Here is a 21,400-nt window from a genome sequence, read left to right as displayed (position 1 = left end):
GTAAAAGTAGGAAAACATCCACAAACAGATATGCTACCCAAACCAGAAAAGGTAAGAAGAGGAGGGTACAGATGCAGGATACTGGAGATGCATTTTCAATTAAGTGACCAACAAATTAAAACACGTGTATGTGTGTGTGTGTGTGTGTGTGTGTGTGTGTACTCCTACATCAAAATTTCATAGTAACTGCAAAGCAAAACTGCAATAGATACACACAAATAATAAGAAGCCATCCAAACATAACACGAAAGACAGTCATAAAACCACAAGAGAATAAAAGAGAAGAAGGGAAGAAAAAACACCAACAAAAACAAATATGAATCAATTAATAAAATGGCAATAAGAACATACATATCAACAATTACCTTATATTTAAATGGACTAAATGCCCCAACAAAAACACACTGACTGGCTGAATGGATTAAAAAACAAGACCCATATATATGCTGTCTTCAAGAGACCCACTTCAGTTCTAGGGATACATACAAGCTCAAAGTGAGTGGGAAAATATTCCATGCAAATGGAAATCAAAACAAACCTGGAGTAGCAATACTCATATTAGACAAAATAGACATTAAATAAAGAATACCATAAAGGGACAAAGAGAAACATTACATAATGATCAAAGGACCAATCCAATAAGAAGAAACAACAATTGTAAATGTATATGAACCCAACATATAACATAGGAGCAATTCAATGTATAAGGCAATTCAATGTATAAGGCAACTGCTAACAACCCCACAAGGAGAAATAGACAATAACACAAAAATAGTGGGAGACTTTAACACCCCACTTCCAGCAACGGACAGATCATCCAGACAGAAAACCAACAAGGAAACACAAGCCTTAAATGATGCATTAGAGCAGATGGACTTATTAGATACTTACAGAATATTCCATCCCAAAGCAGCAGAACACACATTCTTCCTAACTGCACATGGAACACATTCTCTACGATAGTTCACATTCTGGGCCACAAATCAAGCTTTGGTAAATTTAAGAAAACTGAAATCACATCAAGCATCTTTTTTAACCTCAATGCTATACGACTGGAAATCAACAATAGGGGAAAAACTGCAAAAAAAAAAACCACAAACACATGGAAACTAAACATGTCATGAAACAATGAAATGTATCATGAAGAGATCAAAGAGGAAATTAAAAACACCTAAATGCAAATGACAACAAAAACACAACAATCCAAAACCTATGGGATGCAGCAAAAGCAGTTATAAGAGGGAAGTTCATAGCAATACAAGCCTACCTCAGAAAACAAGAACAATCTCCAATAAACTACTTAATGTTACACCTAAAGCAATGAGAGGGACAAGTACAGACAAAACGCAGTTAGCAGAATGAAAGAAATCATAAAGATCAGAGCAGAAACCAATGAAATAGAAACGTAAACCATAGAAAAGATCAAGGAAACTAAAAGCTGGTTCTTTGAAAAGATCAACAAAATTGAAAAACCCTTCATGTGATTCATCAAGAAAAAAGAGAACTCAAATCAATAAAATTAAAAATGAAAAAGGAGACATTACAAGGGACAAAACATAATTACAAAGGATTGTAACAGACTACTATAGGCAACCATATGCCAATGAAATGGCCAATTAGAAGAAATGAACAAGTCCTTAGAAAAGTACAATGTTCCAAGACTAAACCAAAATGAGTAGAAAAGATCAACGGACCAATCACAAGTACTGAAATTGAAACTGATTTAACAACTTCCAACAAACAAAAGTCCTGGACCAGATGGTTTCACAGCCAAATCCTATCAAAAATTTAGAGAAGAGTTAACACCTAATCTTCTGAAACTATTTCAAAAAATTTCAGAGGAAGGAACACTCCTAAACTTATTCTCTGAGGCCACCATCAGCCTGATACCAAAACCAGACAAAGATATCACAAAAAAAAATTACAAGCCAAATGACTGATGAACTTAGATGCAAAAATCCTCAACAAAATACTAACAAACCAAATCCACCAATACACTAAAAGGTTCATATACCATGATCAAGTGGGACTTATCCTAGGGGTGCAAGGATTTTTTAATATCCTCAAATCAATCTGTGTGATACATCACATTAACATACTGAAGAATAAAAACCATATGATATTCTCAATACATGCAAAAAAGATTTTGACAAAATCCAACACTTATTTCTTATAAAAAAAAAATCCCTGAAGAAAGTGGGCATAAAAGGAAACTATCTCAACATAATAAAGGCTATATATGACAATCCCACAGCTACTATCATTCTCAATGGTGAAAAGTTGAAAGAATTCCAGCTAAGATCAGGAACAAGACATGGATGTCTGCTCTTTCCAGTACTATTCAACAGTTTTGGAAATCCTAGCCATAGAAATCAGAGAAGAAAAACAAGTAAAAGGAATCCAAATTGGAAAGAGAGAAAGAAATGTATCAATGTTTGCAGATGACAGGATATATACATAGAAAATCCTAAAGATGCTCCCAGAAAAATCTTAAGAGCTCATCAATGAATTTGATAAAGTTGCAGGACACAAAATTAATACACAGAAGGTGGGACCAAGATGGCTCCCACAAACACATCAAAAAAATTAATCTACATGTAGAACTATTTACACAGAACACCTACTGAACCCTGGCAGAAGACCTTAAACTTCTTAAAAAAAAGCAAGAATCCCTCAACATAACTGGGTAGAACAAAAGGAAAAAGAAAAGAGAGAGTGAGAGAAAAAGTAATCAGGATGAGACCTGCACTCCCAAGAGGGAACTGAGAAAGAGGAAAGGAACCCATACCTTAGGAAGCCACCTAAGTGACAGGGAGATCAGCCAAGATGAAGGGACCTCAAACTCACAAAGAAAAGCACATTAGCTGGACTGAGGAAGGCAAAGCAGAAAGACAGCCACAAAAACCACCAGTACCACTGCCCCTGGACACCAGAGCCTGAGATGTTTGGGTGGGGGCTTTGTTCTGAGACTCAGGCTCTAGAAGTCAGTTCCGGGTAAAGGACTAGGATTGGTGATGTGGAGACAGATGGAGGAACTGTGGAGTGGATGCCACAGCCAAGGTAACCTGGGAGGAAGTCTGGGCCTGCAGGAGAAGCTAGGTGCACATTGTTGCGAGGGCAACAGGAGGAGGGTCAGACTGCTATAGAAATTTCCTTCTCTGCATATGTACAGACTCCCAGAGGGCGGGGCTAAGGGCAGTGAGGTACGACTTGGGCCAGGGACTCACCCTCTTGTGCTAGCTAAGGGTGGCAGCAATCCTGTGCGGGCTAAGTGGGACAGGGTGCTTCCTGCATGGTATACAGGTAGCAGAGGAAAACCATGTGAGTTCCCTCTGACTTCAGAGGTGGGTGTGGCCTGGCACGACCAGGAGTCCATGAACATGCACCACTTGTGGCCCCAGTCATCTCAGAGGACACCACGGAGGACGGCATTACAATCGAGCACCACCTGTTGTTGCTCTCACACCCCTGGGAATGCACTCGCCCTGCTGATGCCACTGTCAAATGTTCTGGGCAGTGTCTAATTCTGCCCAAGGCTCATTACCACTTCCCAGGGCCCTGCAACTAGCAGTAGCCTGCGCCAACTTCCTGAAGATCATTGCTACTGTCAGGAGTCCAGCAACCAGGCACTGACTACTAGCCCTGCCCATTACCTCCTTTTCCTGGAAACACACACAGCCCCCTATCAAGGGGATAACAGTCTGCTCACAGGAAAGAGACAGCAAATATCCAAACTCCCATGCCAAAAATAAATAGCAAGCCACTGCAAAATACAAAGGGACACTCCTGCATATAAATAGCCCTCCAAGACTACAGTACCTCATTTCCCTAAACTCACAGAATAAGAAAAATATAAGCAAACTGAGAAGCTCAGGAAATATTCCCAGTTAAAAGAACAGGAGAATTCACCTAAAGGAAGAAACAATGAAACAGCCCTCTGCAGTCTAAGAGACACTGAGTTCAAAAAGGAAATAGTCAGATTTCCCATTGTGGCTCAGTGGTTAATGAATCCAATTAGGAACCATGAGGTTGTGCGTTCGATCCCTGGCCTTGCTCAGTGGGTTAAGGACCTGGCATTGCCATGAGCTGTGGTGTGGGTCGCAGACGCAGCTCAGATCCCGCGTTGCTGTGGCTTTGGTGTAGGCCGGCAGCTACAGCTCCAATTTGACCCCTAGCCTGGGAACCTCCACATGCCATGGGAGCGGCCCTAGAATAGGCAAAAAGACAAAAAGAAAAAAAAAGGAAATAGTGAAATACAGAAGGAATTAATGATGAATATGAAGGAATTAAAAGTGGATATAAACAGTAATGCAGATGACTTTAGAAAGGAACTAGAAAGTATAAGGAGGAGCCAAGAAAAATTATAAAATTCATTTGCAGAGACACATACTGAGTTAAAGGCACTGAAGAGCAGAATGAATCGTGCAGAGGAACAAATTAGTCACTTGGAAGATAGAATAATGGAAATCACCCAATCAGGACAGCAGACAGAACACCAACTGAAAAAACATGAAGACAATATAAGAGATCTAGGGGATAATATGAATCAGGGCAGTTTATGCATAATAGGGATTCCAGAAGGAGAAGCAAAAGAAAAGAGGGTTGAAATTACATTTGAGGAAATTATGGCTGAAAACTTCCCAAATCTAATGGAAATCAATATCAAGATACAGGAAGCCCAGAGAGCCCCAAACAAGCTGAACACAAAGAGGCCCACAGAAGACATATTATAATAAAAAATGGCAAAAACGGAAGATAAAGAGAGAATTCTAAAGGCAGCAAGAGAAAAACAAAGACTTAATTATAAGGGAACCCCCAGAAGGCTATTGGCTGATTTCCCGACAGAAACACTACCATCCAGAAGAGAGTGGCAAGATATATTCAAAGTTCTAAAAGGGAAAAAACTGCAGCCTAGAATACTCTACCCAGCAAGAATACAGTTTAACATAGAAGGAGAAATAAAGATTTTCTTCAATGAACAACAGAAATTATGAAAGAGCTCCACTATAGAAAAAAAGAAGTAAGGACAAACAGGATGCAGGAAATCACAATTGGAAAGTAATCACTTACATAAGCCAGTATACAGAACTAAAAGGAATAAAAACCCACCTTTTTTAAAATCAGCAATAAACACAAGGAACAGCAAGAGGATAAATATATACACAATGGAATACTACTCAGCCATAAACAAGAACAAGATAATGCCATCTGTAGTGACATGGATGGAACTAGAGGTTCTCATGCTAAATAAAGTAAGTCAGAAAGAGACAAATACTATATGATATCACTTATAACTGGAATCTAATATACAGCACAAATGGACCTAGCTACAGGACGTAAACAAATCCATGGACTTGGAGAACAGAATTGTGGTTGCCGAGGGGGAGGGGGAGGGAGTGGGATGGACTGGGAATCTGGGGTTAGCAAATGCAAACTATTGAATTTGTAATGGATAAGCAATGAGATCCTGCTGTATAGCACAGGGAACTAACTCTATCTAGTCACTTGTTAAGGAACATGATGGAGGATAATGTGAGAAAAAGAATATATACATGTATACATATATGACTGGGTCATGTTGCTATACAGCAGAAATTGACAGAACATTGTAAATCAACTATAATAGAAGAAAATAAATATCTTGAATAAAAAATTAATACACAGAAATCAACTGCATTTCTAGAGAAATGAGGAAAACAATCCCATTTACCATCACATCAAAAGGAATAAAATAACTAGGAATAAACTCACCTAAAGAGACAAAAGACCTGTACTCTGAAAAGTTTAAGAAACTGATTAAAGAAATCAAAGATGGCACAAAAGGATGGAAAGATATACCATACTCCTGAATTAGAAGAATCAATATTATCAAAATGACTATACTACCCAAGGCAATCTACAGATTCAATGCAATCCCTGTGAAAGTACCAATGGCATTTTTCACAGAACTAGAACAAAATATTTTAAAGTTATTTGGAAACACAAAAGACCCAGAATAGCCAAAGCCATCCTGAGAACGAAAAAATGGAGCTGGAGGAATCAGGCTATACTACAAAGCTACAGTCATCAAAAGAATATGGTGTGGAACAAAAACAGAAGTATAGATCAGTGCAACAGGATAGAAAGCCCAGAGTTATTTCCACACACCTATGGTCAACTAATCTACGACAAAGGAGGCAAGAATATACAATGGAGAGAAGACAGTCCCTTCAATAAGTGGTACTGAGAACATTAGACAGCTGCATGTAAAAGAATGAAATTAGACACTCCCTAATACCATACACAAAAATGTACTCAGCATGGATTAAAGACCTAAATATAAGACCAGATACTATATAACTCTTAGAGGAAAACATAGGCTGAACGCTCTCTGACATAAACCACAGCAATGTCTTCTCAGATCCACCTCAGAGAGTAATGACAATAAAAACAAGAATAAACAAACATGACCTAATTCAACTTAGAAGTTTTTGCACAGCAAAGGAAACCCTAGGCAAAATGAAAAGACAACCCACTGAAAGGGAGAAAATATTTGAAAATGAAGCAACTGACAAGTGATTAATCTCTAAAATATATGAACACCTCCTACAGCTCCATACCCCCAAAACAACCCCATCAAAAAATGAGCAGATCTAAACAGACATTCCTCCAAAAAAGACATACAGATGGCCAAAAAACACATGAAAAGATGTACAATATCACCAATTATTAGAGAAATGAAAATCACAACTGCTAGGAGGTACCACCTTACACCAGCCAGAATGGCCATCATCAAAAAGTCTACAAATAATAAATGCTGGAGAGGGTGTGGAGAAAAGGGAACCCTCTTACACAGTTGGGGGGGGCATTTAAATTTGTGCAGCCACTACAGAAAACAGTATGGAGATTTCTCAAGAAACTGAAAATAGAATTACAATATGATCCAGCAATCCCACTCCTGGGCATCTATGCAAAGAGAACCATGAATCAAAAACATACAAGCACCCCAATCTTCATTGAATCACTACATACAAAAGCCTAGCAAGATATGAAAGCAATCTAAATGTCCATTGACAGAGGCATGGATAAAGACGATGTCATAATATACACAATGGAATATTACTCAGCCATAAACAGGAGTGGAATAATGGCTTTTACAACAACAAGATGCACCTAAAACTTGTCTATCGTGCTAAGTGAAGTTAGTCAGACAGTGAGACATAAACATCACATGCTATCACTTAGCTGTGGAATCCAAAAAAAAATGATACAATGACCTTATCTGCAGAACAGAAACTGACTCCCAGACTTTGAAAAACTTATGGTTACCAAAGGAGACAGGCTAAGGGGGTATGCCCTGGGGGTTTGGGATGGAAATGTTGTAAAATTAAGTTGTGATGATGGTTGTACAATGATAACTAAAGTCCAACGATTTAAAAAACAAGAAAAGATGCTCCACATTGCTGACTATTAGAAAAATGAAAAACCACAATGAGGTATCACCTCATACAAGTCAAAATCGCCATCATTAATAAGCTTACAAACAATAAATGCTCGAAAGGGGGTGGAAGAAAATGAACCCTCCTATGCTGTTGGTGAGAATTCAAATTGGTACAATCATGATGGAAAACACTATGGAGGTTCCTTAAAAACTTAATATAACTTCCATAATATGATCCAGCAATACCACTCCTGGGCATATATCCGGGCAAAAACATAATTCAAAAAGATACATGCATCCCAATGTTTACTGCAGGACTATTTACAACAGCCAAGACATGGAACCAACATAAATGTCCATCGACAGAGGACTGAATAAAGAAAATGTGGTGCCTATATACAATGGAATATTACTCAGCAATAAAAAAGAATGAAATCATGCTGTTTGCAGCAACATGGATGTACCTAGAGATTATCATACTAAGTGAAGGAAGTCACACAGAGAAAGACATCATATGATGTCACTTATAGGTGGAATATTTTTTAAAAGGATACAAATGAACTTATTTACAAAACAGAAAGAGACTCACAGATGTCAAAAACAAATTTATGGTTACCAAAGGGGACAGATGGGGGCAGTGAGGAATGGATTGTGGGTTTGGGATCGGCATGTGTCCACTATTGTACATGGAATGGATGGTCAGTGGGGACCTGGTCTATAGCACAGGGAACTCAACCCAACATTCCTAGATAACCTACATGAGAAAAGCATCTAAAAAAGAATGGAGATGTGTACGTGCATAACTGAATCACTTTGTTGTACAGCAGAAATTATCACAACATTGTACAGCAGCTACACTTTAGGAAAACCTGAAAGCAAAATATACTTCCCTGAAGAATTTGCCGGTCTATTCTAAAAGCTACAAATTGAAAATGACCCTAAGAAAGAGTGGGAAGGCCCTGTGAAAACCCTTTCTTCTACATGCATTTTCAGGTTATCTATATAATGTTTACCATTAAATCCAGCCTACATTCCTCTGTCTCCTTTGCCTATTAAGATACTTATATGGATGCTCCTCAAAAACTTTACAAATCAAACATAACAAATGAAATGTCAAAATGTGGATATAAGTCAAAACCCTGATATTTACCTTTTGAAATACGTGAACGCGTCTCCTCAAAATCGCAGCACATCATTTATTCATCACCATGGACCGAGGTTTCTCTGAGATGTGAACATGGGGTTAATAACCCTACAGTAATCAGAGAGGCTTAATTAATTAAAATTGAAGGCCCCCCCCCCAGCCAGTCCTACCAAGGCTTATACATCTCATTTAAGACATTTTAACTTTTATTATTCTAATAATTTCCTATGGTCCTACACTTTTCAAGGACAAGGTCTTGCCCTTTACTTTTGACCTCTCATTCCATCCTTCCCCACATGTACTCACCCAGGGCCTTATAACTGAGGTCCTTACAACTTAAAGGTCTGTGATTAATTGACTTCCCAGAGCAGGGAGATTTCTATACTTCTTACTCCCTCCCAGTATCCTGCACAATGTTAGGGGTATTACTGACCTTCAGGATTGTTAATAAAAATGATAAATGTAGTAAGTTTAAAATAGTTGTGCCAGGAAAACTGTTTGCAAACTACAGTCTGGCTGCATTTTCTCTTGTGAGTTACTCTTGTCTTCTCAGGTGACCAGTAAATTTAACTGGGCACCTCCTTAGTCTTCCCTCAACTGCCTGCATGATTTAGGGCAATTGTTTTCTTTTTCCTATAGGGTGGTTTGCTCAGCTTTAAAAGAGGGAAAATGAGAATTCTACATTCCATTCAATACACCATCTCTCCTATTATATTCTCTGTATAATGAGACCATCCTTGAGTAGATTATACAAAGCGTCAGGGACATATTAAGCCTAGCTATGACAGCTGGTACTGTGACAGGTGTGAAAGCCATTATTTCATATTTGCCCAAAAGATGATCATGCCGCATTTGTGCCTTGATGGCCTCGTGAGTTTTCAATGGATAAATTCTACCTCTGAGAATTAAAACAGAATAATATTTTTTTTGTCTTGTACCAAGTACATATACAAAATTTTTAAATTCTTCTAGCAAATCAAATGCTCTCACAGCTTTATCGAACACCACATTAAAAATACCTCTGACATCTAGTGGGCATCAAAATAAAACACAATCAATCAGTGCACTGGCACCTAAATTATTTAGTAAGTAGAAAATGATATATTAGGTTTAAACTTAAACTATGCAGAAATTGAAAGCATGCTGATGCAAACAAAATTTGAATTTTTATGCATCTTATCCAGATGAGATGACATTCTGAAGGCATCAATAAAACTCTTCCATAAAAGCACTGAATGTATATAGAGCCTAATGTGTCATAGAAGACCTCTGCTTAAAACAAACGAGAGGCACCAAATCTACATAATCCAAACAAATTATATTTTAATGCAATATTAAAAAATGAAAATTCAAAAACATACATGGTGAACAAAATACCAAAATTATAAATAACTGACTGTGCCCTTGCAGGTCCTTGCAGGTTCTTACAAAGGAAGCCTTCAAGTTGCTATGAAATTTGGGTAAACTCCATTTATTCTATGAAATTCTTGCCAAAGAAAATGAAAAGATCAGACCTGCTAAATGTCCTCAACTGCTTGTACAAAACACTAACTCTTCTTTCTAACAATCTAGTCAATGCGAGGTCCTATGGAAGGACTTTCAGTAACCTGAGTTGAGCAAAAATTATTTAACACTGTCACAGAGTCAAGAGAAGTTATTGAGCATTATAATTCTCTCAATCAAAAACAAGTAAAGAAATAATTTGGTAAATAGTACTGAGTTTGATTCCATTAAAGCCAGGGAGGTAAAATTATATTAAATTATGCTTCTAATATATAGAAAGTAAAGTTTAAAGTAATGTTTGAGAAAATACTGGTAGTATCTTTATCTAATATTTAAATTATTTTCAGAAAACGATTTTTTTAAATTATTATTTTTGGCCCTGCCCTGGGCATGTGTAAATTCCCAGGCCAGAGACTGAACCAGTGCCACAGCAGCAACCCTGAACTTCAGCAGTGACAATGCTGGGTCCTTAGTCACTAGGTCACCAGGGAACTTGCCATGAAACTATTTTTCAAATATAAATAAATGTAAAATACCTAATTCAAAATAAATATAATATAAATTAAATTAAAAATAAATTTCATTTAAATACACAAAAAAAGGAAAATGCTGAGTTTTTAAACATTCCTACTTTTCTGTTCTTCAGTTATTTTCTCCCCTACTTTTGCGTAGTAGCCTTGAACGACACCACGAAACTCAGCCTCTGGAGCAGAGCCTCGCATCCTCTGGCCTCAGCTGTGGCCGCTCCCCCACTCACCCCCAATACTGTCCAGTTCTCCCACTGCCTTTGCTTCCCCCTTTCTCTGAGCTGTCCATGGAATACGCCAAAACAATCGGTAAAATTGGCTACAACTCACTCTGATTCCGAGCCTCACACCCTGAAGAAAACGAAGTCTTTCCTAAAAAGGCCCAGATAAATTTCCGGGGCGAAAATAACGCACAAAACACAGGGGAAAGCTCAGAAAATGCAAGGTTCCATTCTCCCTACCAGAGAAAAACGGCGCTGACGAGGCCGCCGCAAACCGAAGGTTTTCCCCACACTAGTAAATCACCACAAAGCTGCTCTGTGAGGACCAGATGCTTTCTCTCAGTCCGCCAGAAACGCTGAAGCTGCAAACTCAGAAGCCACTGTTTCCCAAACTCAATAAAAAGACACCCTGCGCCCTCCTGCGGCCGTCTAGAGAATTTTAACGTATAAAAATTTTCAATAATTTTGTTTTTGTCTTTTTTGCCATTTCTTGGACCGCTCCCGCGGCGTATGGAGGTTCCCAGGCTAGGGGTCTAATTGGACCCGTAGCCACCTGCCTACACCAGAGCCACAGCAACGCCGGATCTGAGCCGCACCTGCGGACCTACACCACAGCTCATTGCAACGCCGGAACCTTAACCCACTGAGCAAGGCCAGGGTTCGAACCCACAACCTCATGGTTCCTCGTCGGATTCGTTAACCACTGAGTTAACCACGACGGGAAATCCAAAAGCTTTTCAATAATTTTAAATCATATAATGTTAAAAATATTTAATGTAAAATAAATATATAAAATTAGATTTAAATTAATTTTAATATATAAAATGCTGTGAGTTTTTAAACATTCCTACTTTTCAGTTCTTCTGTTCTTTCTCCTCCACTTTAATGTTGTAGCCTTGAAAGACCATAAATAAAGTCAGAGGAGCTAGGGGCACAGCTTCCCAGTCCTTGGCCCTGGTGGTGGCCTCGCTCTAAGTAACCCTCAGGGCGTCCCCAACACGGGACATGTCCAACAAAATGGAAAAAAGCATATATATATATACACACACACATATATACACACACATACAACACATGTTGAGAGAGATAGGGAGAAAGAGAGGAGAGGGGAAGAAAGGGGAATACACACACACACACATATATATACACATATATATATGAATTTTTCCTTTCTGCCTGAGCTCCTTTAAGTCCCGGACATGTTCCTAACTCTCCTCCCTGGAGGGTCCCAATATCTAGTTGATTGGTGTCCAGATTTTAAAGGCCTTTCCCTTTTCCCTGAATTTGACTTTCTTCCCAGAAACAATCCTGAAGCTGAAAACATATCACAACATGTTCTAGTTTGGAGCCATCAATTCCCGCAGAAGCGGGCACTGGTGTAAACAGGCCTGGCTAAAATCTCCCACCACAAAGGGAAGGATGCACGGGGGGCAGGTGCAGAAAATGAAAGGCTCTGTGAAAGCGGCGGCTGAGCTCCCCGCTGCAGTCAGGCTGGAGAAGGAAGTTGACTCACTGCTCTCACGGCCCCACGAACTCCCTGGGCTCCTGCAGCACCTCGCCCGGGCCGGGGCTCCTGCTGATTGCGACGCCAAGGTGCTCCCCTGGGCCAGAGTTCCCGGTAGGGAACCTTAGGCGAGTCCTGCTAGGTGGGCAGCACGCCAGCCCATAGCAGCAAGTTCCAGCGCCCCTTCTCCACCGCTGGGGCTCAGTGAAGAGAGCTTTGCTAGATTGCTGAGGGGAGGGGGAAGCCAAGTTGCTCAGATTGCCAGGTGAATGCTGAATTTCTAGACTCCTGGTCTGACCGCTGATGGCAATGGCGATGATCTGCTCCATCCCTCACATTTTACCCCTTTGTATATGTCCTCTTATATTTTTCCAATCACTTCCCATACTCGTGTAATTTGGTAGCATAAGTGTTTGTTACCTTGAATCCACTAGAGCCATCAGCTTAGTGTTTTCTACAGAGGACTCACTGAAATGTTTGTGATTTCATCACTCTTTGGTGCAGGAGCCACAACTCTCAAGGGCCTTGCGTATTATGCATCTCCTAACTTTATGGTGAAAATTAATTGAGCAAACTATTTGAACCACCTGGGATAATTAAATACGGTTATTTTATCATTCTTAGGAGGAGTAATTTTGTGGCTCACATTTAAGGCCCTCAGAAATAATTGCCAGTTGGTAATTTTATATTTCTTATTACATACAATAATCAGAATACATTGTTATTAAATTAACTCATCAACAAACCCAGAGATAGATGATGATTAATGAAAATATAGAGAATTTGTAACAGTGAGATATTTAGAGACACAACAATATCAGTCGGTTAGAAGTAGAGGGCTTTCCTGAAAATAAGTGATGGTTCAATACATGCAGTTGGCACAGGCATCTGATGTCATGTACAGGGAGGTGGACTGTGGAATCTGACATACCAGGTTTTGAAACCTGGATTGGCCATTTACTTATTAGATGGGTTGAGGTGTGGAAGTATTAAATGAGTCCCTTACAAAAGTCAAAGGAATCTACACTTCCTATCACCCTCATTTTAGATAAAGACTGGAATTTATCTGGTAGGCGCTTGGTGATCTTGTTCCCAGTAGAACTGCAACATTTCATTAGTAATCAATTCAGGTTTAATGTGCCATTAAGAAATGAAGGCAGCATCAAGGAATGTGTTTTTTGCCTCAAATAAATGTCAGGAATGAAATTTATCCTAAGGACCCTTGCCATAAACACAAGACCTTGGGATCCTATCACCATGTTATGGACCCCCAAATTCATATATGGAAACCCTACCCCCTATGCGATGGATTAGGAGGTAGAGTGTTTGGGAGTCATTCAGATTTGATGAGGTTATGAGGGTGGGGCTCAGAGGAATAGGATTAGTGCCTTCATGAGGCTCACAAGACAGCCTGCATTCTCTCTCTGCTCCCCAGCATGTGAAGATACAAAGAGAAGCTGGCAGGCTGCAACCCAGAAGAGGGCTCTCACCAGAACTCAACCATGCTGCCACCAGATCCCAAGCTTCCAGCCCCCAGAACTGTGACAAATACATTTCTGCCATTTATAAGCACGTGCCAGTGAAAGGCAGTCAGGTTCAGCATTTTGATAGTCAAAATATTTCTTTAATTCCTGAGTTTTCAACTTGTTAATAAAGAGCTTCTTCAATTCCTATTTCAAAATTACGTTAATTTTATTTTCTTCCTATCATCCAAGAGGCTAGAATGAAGGCATGTTTTTGTACGTTTTAATCTGCTCAGGGACAAATCTCCTTAAGGCACAAGGTCATTTTGCCTGGTTTCTAAGTAAATCTACATATACCTTAATACAAAAATAGGTGTGCTTAAAAACTCTGTGACAGGCCTGATAAGAAAGGATTTGTTAATAAATCCAGACTTATTAAACATTCAACATTTTTGTTTTACACTTCGCAATATTTTGATCTGAAGACCTGTTTCTTAGTACATTATATTTCTGTACCTGTTTAAAGTTACTAGAAATTGTTTAGCCATATGAAGATCTAATCAATGTGCTTGTGAAAGGTATCAAAGAAAGTGTCTCTCAATTTGTTGTCTGAGTTTATTATTTCATTGTGCTAATATGAAATCAATAATTATGCAAAATTTCTTAATGACATGACTAGGAAAATTCCACTTTTCCTAAGTCAAAAATTGTATTTTAAATTATTAAGAAGGTAATCCATGTTTAATATTTATTAAAGAGTTCAAATTATTTAAATATTTCATTTAGCAAATTTTTAACATGGTCAACATGGGTACACATGCTTGCACAGAACCGATCTGCCTGAGAAGAGAGATGGACCTTTGGCCCGTCCCATTCCCACCTCCATTCTCACATTCAGACCTTATATCATTTTATAAAAGAAAGTCTCTCTTAGACATCCCAAGACTCACCATGGCTGTTCCAGGGTCCAATTCCTCATGGAGGGTCAGTTTCAGAAGATACAGCTTTGGGGAGAGATTCCCTTGCTGCAAAGTGGAAAAGGCTTTAGCAAGATGCTTATGCTTTATCAGTGAGCTCCTCTCTCTGCTGTATCCGCATCTTCCTTTGGACAGGCTGGGTTTTGATCAACATTAAAAGTGCTTAATTTTCATCTTCGACATCCGGAATATGACCATTCCTTCGCATTACAACGATATTATTCTGTTCATACCCAAGTGTCTAGAACATCCCTGCAATATGAGTCCCTATCTCTTCACATGCAGCTCATTTCTCCAATTACTAGAATCTGGTGCCTGTCTCCTTGTTTTCTTGAAACTGCTCAGCCAAGGTGCGTAACAAACTACATCTTACTGAGGCCACAGTTCACCGTCAGGCAGCCCCAGCTGACATTTCAGAAGCATCAAACACTTGTTCCCACATTGACCATTTTAAAGTTGGACCTTCAGCTGGTTTCCATGTCACCACCATCCTCTGCTTTTCTGCTTCTCCTCTTCTCCTTCCTTTGCTGACTCCTCCCTCTCATCTTAGGGACCTTTGGTTTTTCTCAAAATTCCACACTAGGCATCACACTTTGTCCTCTCTGCACAGAGTCTCAATCTCCCAAATGGTTCCAAATGTCATCTCTGAGATTACAACTTCCATATGCATGACTTTACCCAGAGCCACATCTCAAAACACTTGTTCCTCTCCAAACCCTTTATCTGCCTGCTACCCTACACGATCTCCACACAACATGTCCACCACTGGCCATCATGCAATTACCTGGCTAACCCTGCAGACCCTTGAGATGCCAGCTCACCAGCTGCTTCTTCCAGAAGCTTTCTCTGATCTGTGGGACCCCACATGCTCCCAGTGTCCTGCACTTTCCCTGTCACAGCATCAACATGCCTTTAGTTGAATGCTCGCCAACCCATATCCCCACCAGACTGGAAGCTTTGTGACAATACCAAGGTGTCTGCTCTGTACATTGTATCTGGCACCCAGCACAGTGGCAACAAATAGAAGGCATACTCACTACCTATTTGCTGAAGTTTAAATTCCATGATTCTAAAATGTATTTCGCACAGTTTCGTCATCATGCAACTGCTGAAACTGAATCAACAACCATCAGACATGTTTTTTCAAGAAAGTACAAGTTAAAGGAACAGCTCCAATAACTATAGGACTTACTGTATAGCACAGGGAAATCTACTCGATGTTCTGTAATTACTCACCTGAGAAAAGAATATGAGGAAGAATGGATATATGTACATATATAACTGATTCACTGTGTTGTACACCTAAATCTGCACTCCACTGTAGGTCAACCACACTCTACTGTGTTTTAAAAAATAAAAATAAATTTAAAAATTAAAAAAAGGGAAGAGGTCCTGCTGCGATAACCTGTCCTAGTGCCTTATGCTTCTCCTTCCTAGCCCAGCAAGGGTTCCCTCCTAATTACACATTAAGCCCTATCCTCTCCAGCAGAAAAGCTCCAAAAAAAAGCAGTATCTTTGTTTCATCTACCAATATATTCACAAACACAAGTAAACTACTGGGGGCCATGTGGCATCAAAATATGTTAAGAATCAAGGAAGTCAATAAAACTAATTATATTCATTTTTGATTTTAAGTCAGATTTAGGTTTAAGGACACTTTGATTCTTCACTGTGCCACAGTGGGAACTCCAACACTGTGATTCTCTTTAAGAGTTTGAGTAAAACCTAACCATTAAAAATATACCCTGTGCACCACCAAAGCAAAATTGACCACATCATAATAATAAGCATAAATTTTGTAAAGGCAACAATCATAATAGAAAGATAAATTCTAATTATTACAGATCTTAAAATATATTTCCTCTGGATTCAAGAGTCTCACCTCCAGTTACAACTAAAATCAATGTGCTGAGATGACTCAATGCATTTACAACCGAAGCAGAAAAGTCTTTAAACTGTGGAAACACTGACACACAAGAGGCACCTATAAGTAGGTAAAACCCAATTGCGGATGGCTGGCTTCAAGTCTCCTTGCCAACTTCTGGGTTTTCGCTGAGGTTGATGCTACAGGGAAAGCACAGCCTATTTTCATACCTTAACTTCCAGTCTGACGATGTCCCACGCACAGCGGCTATACTTTCTTTTCAGATGTAACCTGGTCCTTCAAAAGGAGTTATTCAAAGTCAGGCTAGAGTCCTCATTTCCAGGAAGGTCTTTTCTTCCCCAGGCTCCTGCACCAAACTGGTCTGCAGAGCTTCCTCCTGCTGATCAAGCCCAGTGAAGAATTTCAGCTGTTTGTGCCAAACAAGTTGAAGCTCGGCTGGATCATCTCATGGAGAAAGAGGTGGCCTGAGCTTTTTGGAACTGGCTGCTGTTCAGCTTTTGGGGAACCCCAAAGCATTCCTGTCCTTCAGGCAGGAAAACAAGGAGGACTGTCCCCATTAGGTGCAGAACTGTGGAGGTCTCCTGCTTTGGCAGGCCATGGATCTGGGCCAGGTCACAGCTAAGTCTGCAGACGGGGCTGGAGACCATCATCCTCCATGTCACCAGTGAAGAGCCTGGCAGGTCCCCAGTGAGCTTGCTGATGCAGATGTCTGGCCATAGGAGACGTTCTCCAGATGCTCTGAATACCTGCCTGCAAGGGACAGTGTTATACAGGCCGGGGTTGTCATTTCTCTTCCTATCTCAATGTTGTTTCCACGTTTTTCTCAATACCTCTTCCAAGTAATGTGACAACTCCAATGCCTCATTTGGTTATGACACTGGAAATTAAACACATTCATGGAACATGACAGAGGACCAATCCAGCAGGATGTGTTCATCTAAATGAGACCCAGCTTGAAATAAAAATCTGAGTCTCAATCTGTACCTCTTTTAATTCTAATAAGACTTACAGACTTGAGATTGCTCTCCATTTCCACACTTCTGAATGCATCAAAATACAACTAGCCTCTCTGTTTCCTTTTTAAGAGGCTAAGAGACATTCGGTTTGAATTCCTTCACATCACTTTCAGACCTCACAGCTCATACATCCTGACATAGTCTATGGACAACTGGGCACAAACATTAACATCAAGGGTTAATTCAGGAATTCACATTGTGGCTCAGTGGAAACGCAATACCATCCATGAGGATGTGGGTTTGATCCCTAGCCTTGCTCAGTGGGTTAAGGATCCAGCACTGCTGCGAGCTGTGATGTAGGCTGCCCGTGCTTCTCAGATCCCCAGTTACTCTGGCTGTCTTGCAGGCTGGTAGATGCAGCTCTGATTTGACCCTTAGCCTGCGAACTTTCCACTTTTAAGGCAGCTCTTCCCCCCCATCTCTCAAAAAGGGGGAAAGGATACTTCAAACCATTCTCTTCTTTCTGTCACCAAAATGTGCTGACTGCACACATACATGACAATATGCTTGGCAGTGTGGATTCTAGAGAAGTAAGGCAGGGATGCAGACTGCCCTGCAGGGAACAGGGAGGACAGACATCAGAGGCAGGATTAGGAGGAAGGAAGCAGCACATGCCCAGTTCAGCTGAGGGCCAGTACTCAGAGCTAATAAAGAGGAGGGACTGGGGGCAGCAGAAACCTCCACTTGCACCAAATCTGTGGCCTCTGACCTCAAATGACATCAGATTTTCATTTAACCTTCTAAAAAATGGAAACAACTGAACTAGTGGTCACTCAGGGATTTGTAAAGCTGAAGTAAAATTAAAGTTGCAAAGTATAGGCTGAGAATCTCAACACGGTGAATGCTGGCAGCTTTTATATTAATATAACACAAGATAACCTGTAGAGTCCATGCTCAGCCCAGCCCAGAGAAGCTATGACTGCAGCTCCCTTACCCACTGTCAGGGGTCTACAGGTTGAAGCTCAAATGCAAACTCTAGGAGAGGCATTGCCTGCTGCACCGTGAGGGAGCAGAGCACAAGTTTCCACTCTCAGAGCAGTGCCTGTGGCATTCTGGAGAGAAATCCTGCAGCACTTGAAGTGCTCTGCAGAGACCCAGCATTTAGGACACTTGTCTGAAAAAATATGGTTGTTCCATGAATCATAGAAATGAGATGAATAGTCCTTCCCTCATCCTTAGTCACAGACCACCTCTGGTGATGTTAAGAAACAGATTTTTTTTTTTTTTTAAAGTTGTACAGACCAGGACTTGGATTAAAAATACAAATCGGGGTAAGGGTGGTAAGAAAGAAGACATTCCTGTACTTTCACCAGTGAAAGATCATCACACTAATCCTAACGATTTCCTGGGGGAGTATTAGGGTAAAGTAAGCAAATACTTTCCACAAACATGGATTATGCCCCAAGTTTATGTAATCAAGATAAGGAATATTTTAATGCAATATTTAAAAAGAGAAAATTCTAAATTTGAGGAACAAAATCTCAAATTAAAAAAAAAAAAAAAAGACAATATTGACCCTGTACTTGCAACTCCCTGAGAGTTTTTCAAAGGAAGCTTTCAAGTTGTCATCGACATTTGGGCAAATTCCTTTTAATTTATAAAATTCTTACCAAAAACGTTTTAAAAGGTCTGACCTACTACATGTCCCAACAGCTTATACAGGAAGTGAAATCATTTTTCAAACAATACAGTCAAGGTGGAGTCCTGGAAACAGTCTTTCAGTAACCTGACTTAAATATCATTAAAAAACTGTCACAGAGCCAGGAGAACATGTCAAACATGGAAATTCTCTCAATTAATGCCAAGTTTTTAAAAAATCTTGAAAATATTAATATTAATTTAAGGCTTCCATTAAAGTCTGGAAGGTAAAATTACATTAAATGATTGTTTTAGTTTAAAATAAGTAAAGTTTTGGAGTTCCTATGTGGCACAGCAGGTTAAGGATCCAGCATTGTCACTCACTGTGGTGGCTAGGGTCATTGCTGAGTTCCATCCCTGGCCCTGGCCTGGGAAATTCCCTATGCTATAGGTATGGCCAATAAAAAAAAGTATAGCACTGGATAATATCAAGTCACTTAGGATGGAGCATGATGGAGGATCATGTGAGAAAAAGAATGTACCTATGCATGTGTGATTGCGTCACTTTGCTGTACAGAAGAAAATTGACAGAACACTGTAAACCAACTATAATGGAAAAAAAATTTAAAGAAATAAATAAAAATTTTAAAAAGTAAAGTTTAAAGTTTGATATAATGCTGTTTTAATATTCAAATATATTGTAATATTCTGTTTAATATTTTAAAATATTTCAATAAAATATTAAAATACAAAAATAATGTAGAAGTACTTAAATTACGCAGATATAAATGGAATTAAAAATAAATTTAATTAAAAATATGAAAAGTAAAATGCTACGAGTTTTTAAACATTCCTACTTTACAGTTCTTTAATACTTTCTCCTCCACTTTAACGTTGTAGCCTTGAAAGACACCAGGAAAGTCACAGCGAATCTAGGGGCACAGCTTCCCCAGCCTTAGCACCACTGTGGAGAGGATCCAACTCATACCCAAGGCATCCCCAACGCCCCCCAACCCTCCCACCGCCATCGCGTTCCCATTTCTGTGAGCTGCACCTACACTGCGCCCGAATCAGTAAAATCGGCTACAAATCGCTCTCGTTCTGAGCCGCACACCCCTCAGATTCTTGGGTAAAAACGGCCTCGCTAAACTTTCTGTGCAAAAATAACACAGAAAATTCAGGCGAACGCTCAGAAAATGCAAGGTTCCCAGATCCCTACCAGACAGAAATGTCGCTGGTCAAGCTGGGACTAGCCTCGCTCTTCAGCAGTCAGGGACTCAGAAAGGAAGGTTTTTTGTGCACTATTAAAGTAGCACCAACTTGCTCCGTAAAGATCAGCTCTCTCTCGCTGCCAGCCCCACGGAAACTACAGCCTCAGAAAGTCGGTGTTTCCAAAACAAACCCCATAAAAGGACATCCTGCGCCCTCTTGCGGCCGCCTAGAGAAGCACCTTGCCCTGGGTTGGGGAAGGAACAATGGGATCTGAGCCTAGGCTGAGACCTACACAAACCAGGGCTCACAGCAAGGATGGCTCCTTAACCCACTGAGCGAGGCTAGGGATAGAACCTGCAACCTCATGCTTCCTAGTCAGAGTCACTAATCACCGAGCCACAACGGGAACTTCCAATTTTGGTTCAAAATAAGCAAAGTTTTGGAGTTCCTTTGTGGGGCAGCAGCTTAAGGATCTTGGCATTGTTACTGCCATGGGTTGTATCATAGCTGTGGCTGAGGTTCCATCCCTCGCCCTGGCCTGGAAACTTCCCCTTGCCATGGGCTTGGCAAAAAAAAAAAAAAAAAAAAAAAAAAAAAAAAGTTTAAATACAGTTTGATATAATGGTGTGTTTTAATATTCAAATATTTTTAATATTTTCTTTTTTATATTTTAAAACAGTTCAATACAATAAAATTAAAACATAAAAATAAGTTAAAGGTAATTTCAATTAAACGGATATCAATTAAATTAAAAATTAATTTAAAAATATAAAAAGTAAAATGCTACGAGTTTTTAAACATTCCTGCTTTTCAGTTCTTCGGTAATTTCTCCTCCATTTTACCACTGGAGACTTGAATTACACCAGGAAAGTCACAGCTTTCCTGTCCTCTGGCCTCAGGAGGACACGCGCCAAATCGCCCCCTGGGCGTCCCCAACACCTCCCAGTGCT

The 21,400-nt window shown here is 39.9% G+C and overlaps 1 long non-coding RNA gene across 16 annotated transcripts in view; it reads right to left on the bottom strand.

Annotated features, from left to right (window-relative positions):
• LOC146406982 (uncharacterized) overlaps window positions 1-21,400 on the bottom strand; it is a 33,920-nt gene that overhangs the window by 9,650 nt on the left and 2,870 nt on the right. For 2 of the 16 annotated variants that reach the window (XR_014820712.1, XR_014820717.1), the window contains exons 1-4: window positions 20,458-20,608; window positions 16,854-17,521; window positions 14,733-14,807; window positions 8,571-8,672 (exon numbers count right to left, since the gene is read on the bottom strand). This is a non-coding gene — a long non-coding RNA (uncharacterized LOC146406982). Of the gene's footprint in view, window positions 1-8,570; window positions 8,673-11,055; window positions 11,188-14,732; window positions 14,808-16,853; window positions 17,522-20,457; window positions 20,609-21,400 lie in introns of those variants that run through there. The other 14 variants (XR_014820722.1, XR_014820720.1, XR_014820715.1 and 11 more) reach the window with 10 other exon arrangements.

The sequence above is a fragment of the Sus scrofa genome, chromosome 1 (genome assembly GCF_054392235.1).
Source record: "Sus scrofa isolate SSC_HxYL_T2T_F1_AM1 chromosome 1, Sscrofa_HxYL_maternal_Yorkshire_Landrace_v2.0, whole genome shotgun sequence".
Lineage (NCBI taxonomy): Eukaryota > Metazoa > Chordata > Mammalia > Artiodactyla > Suidae > Sus > Sus scrofa.
The sequence above is the reverse complement of the archived record's forward strand: the minus strand, read 5'-3'. Positions and strand labels throughout refer to the sequence as shown.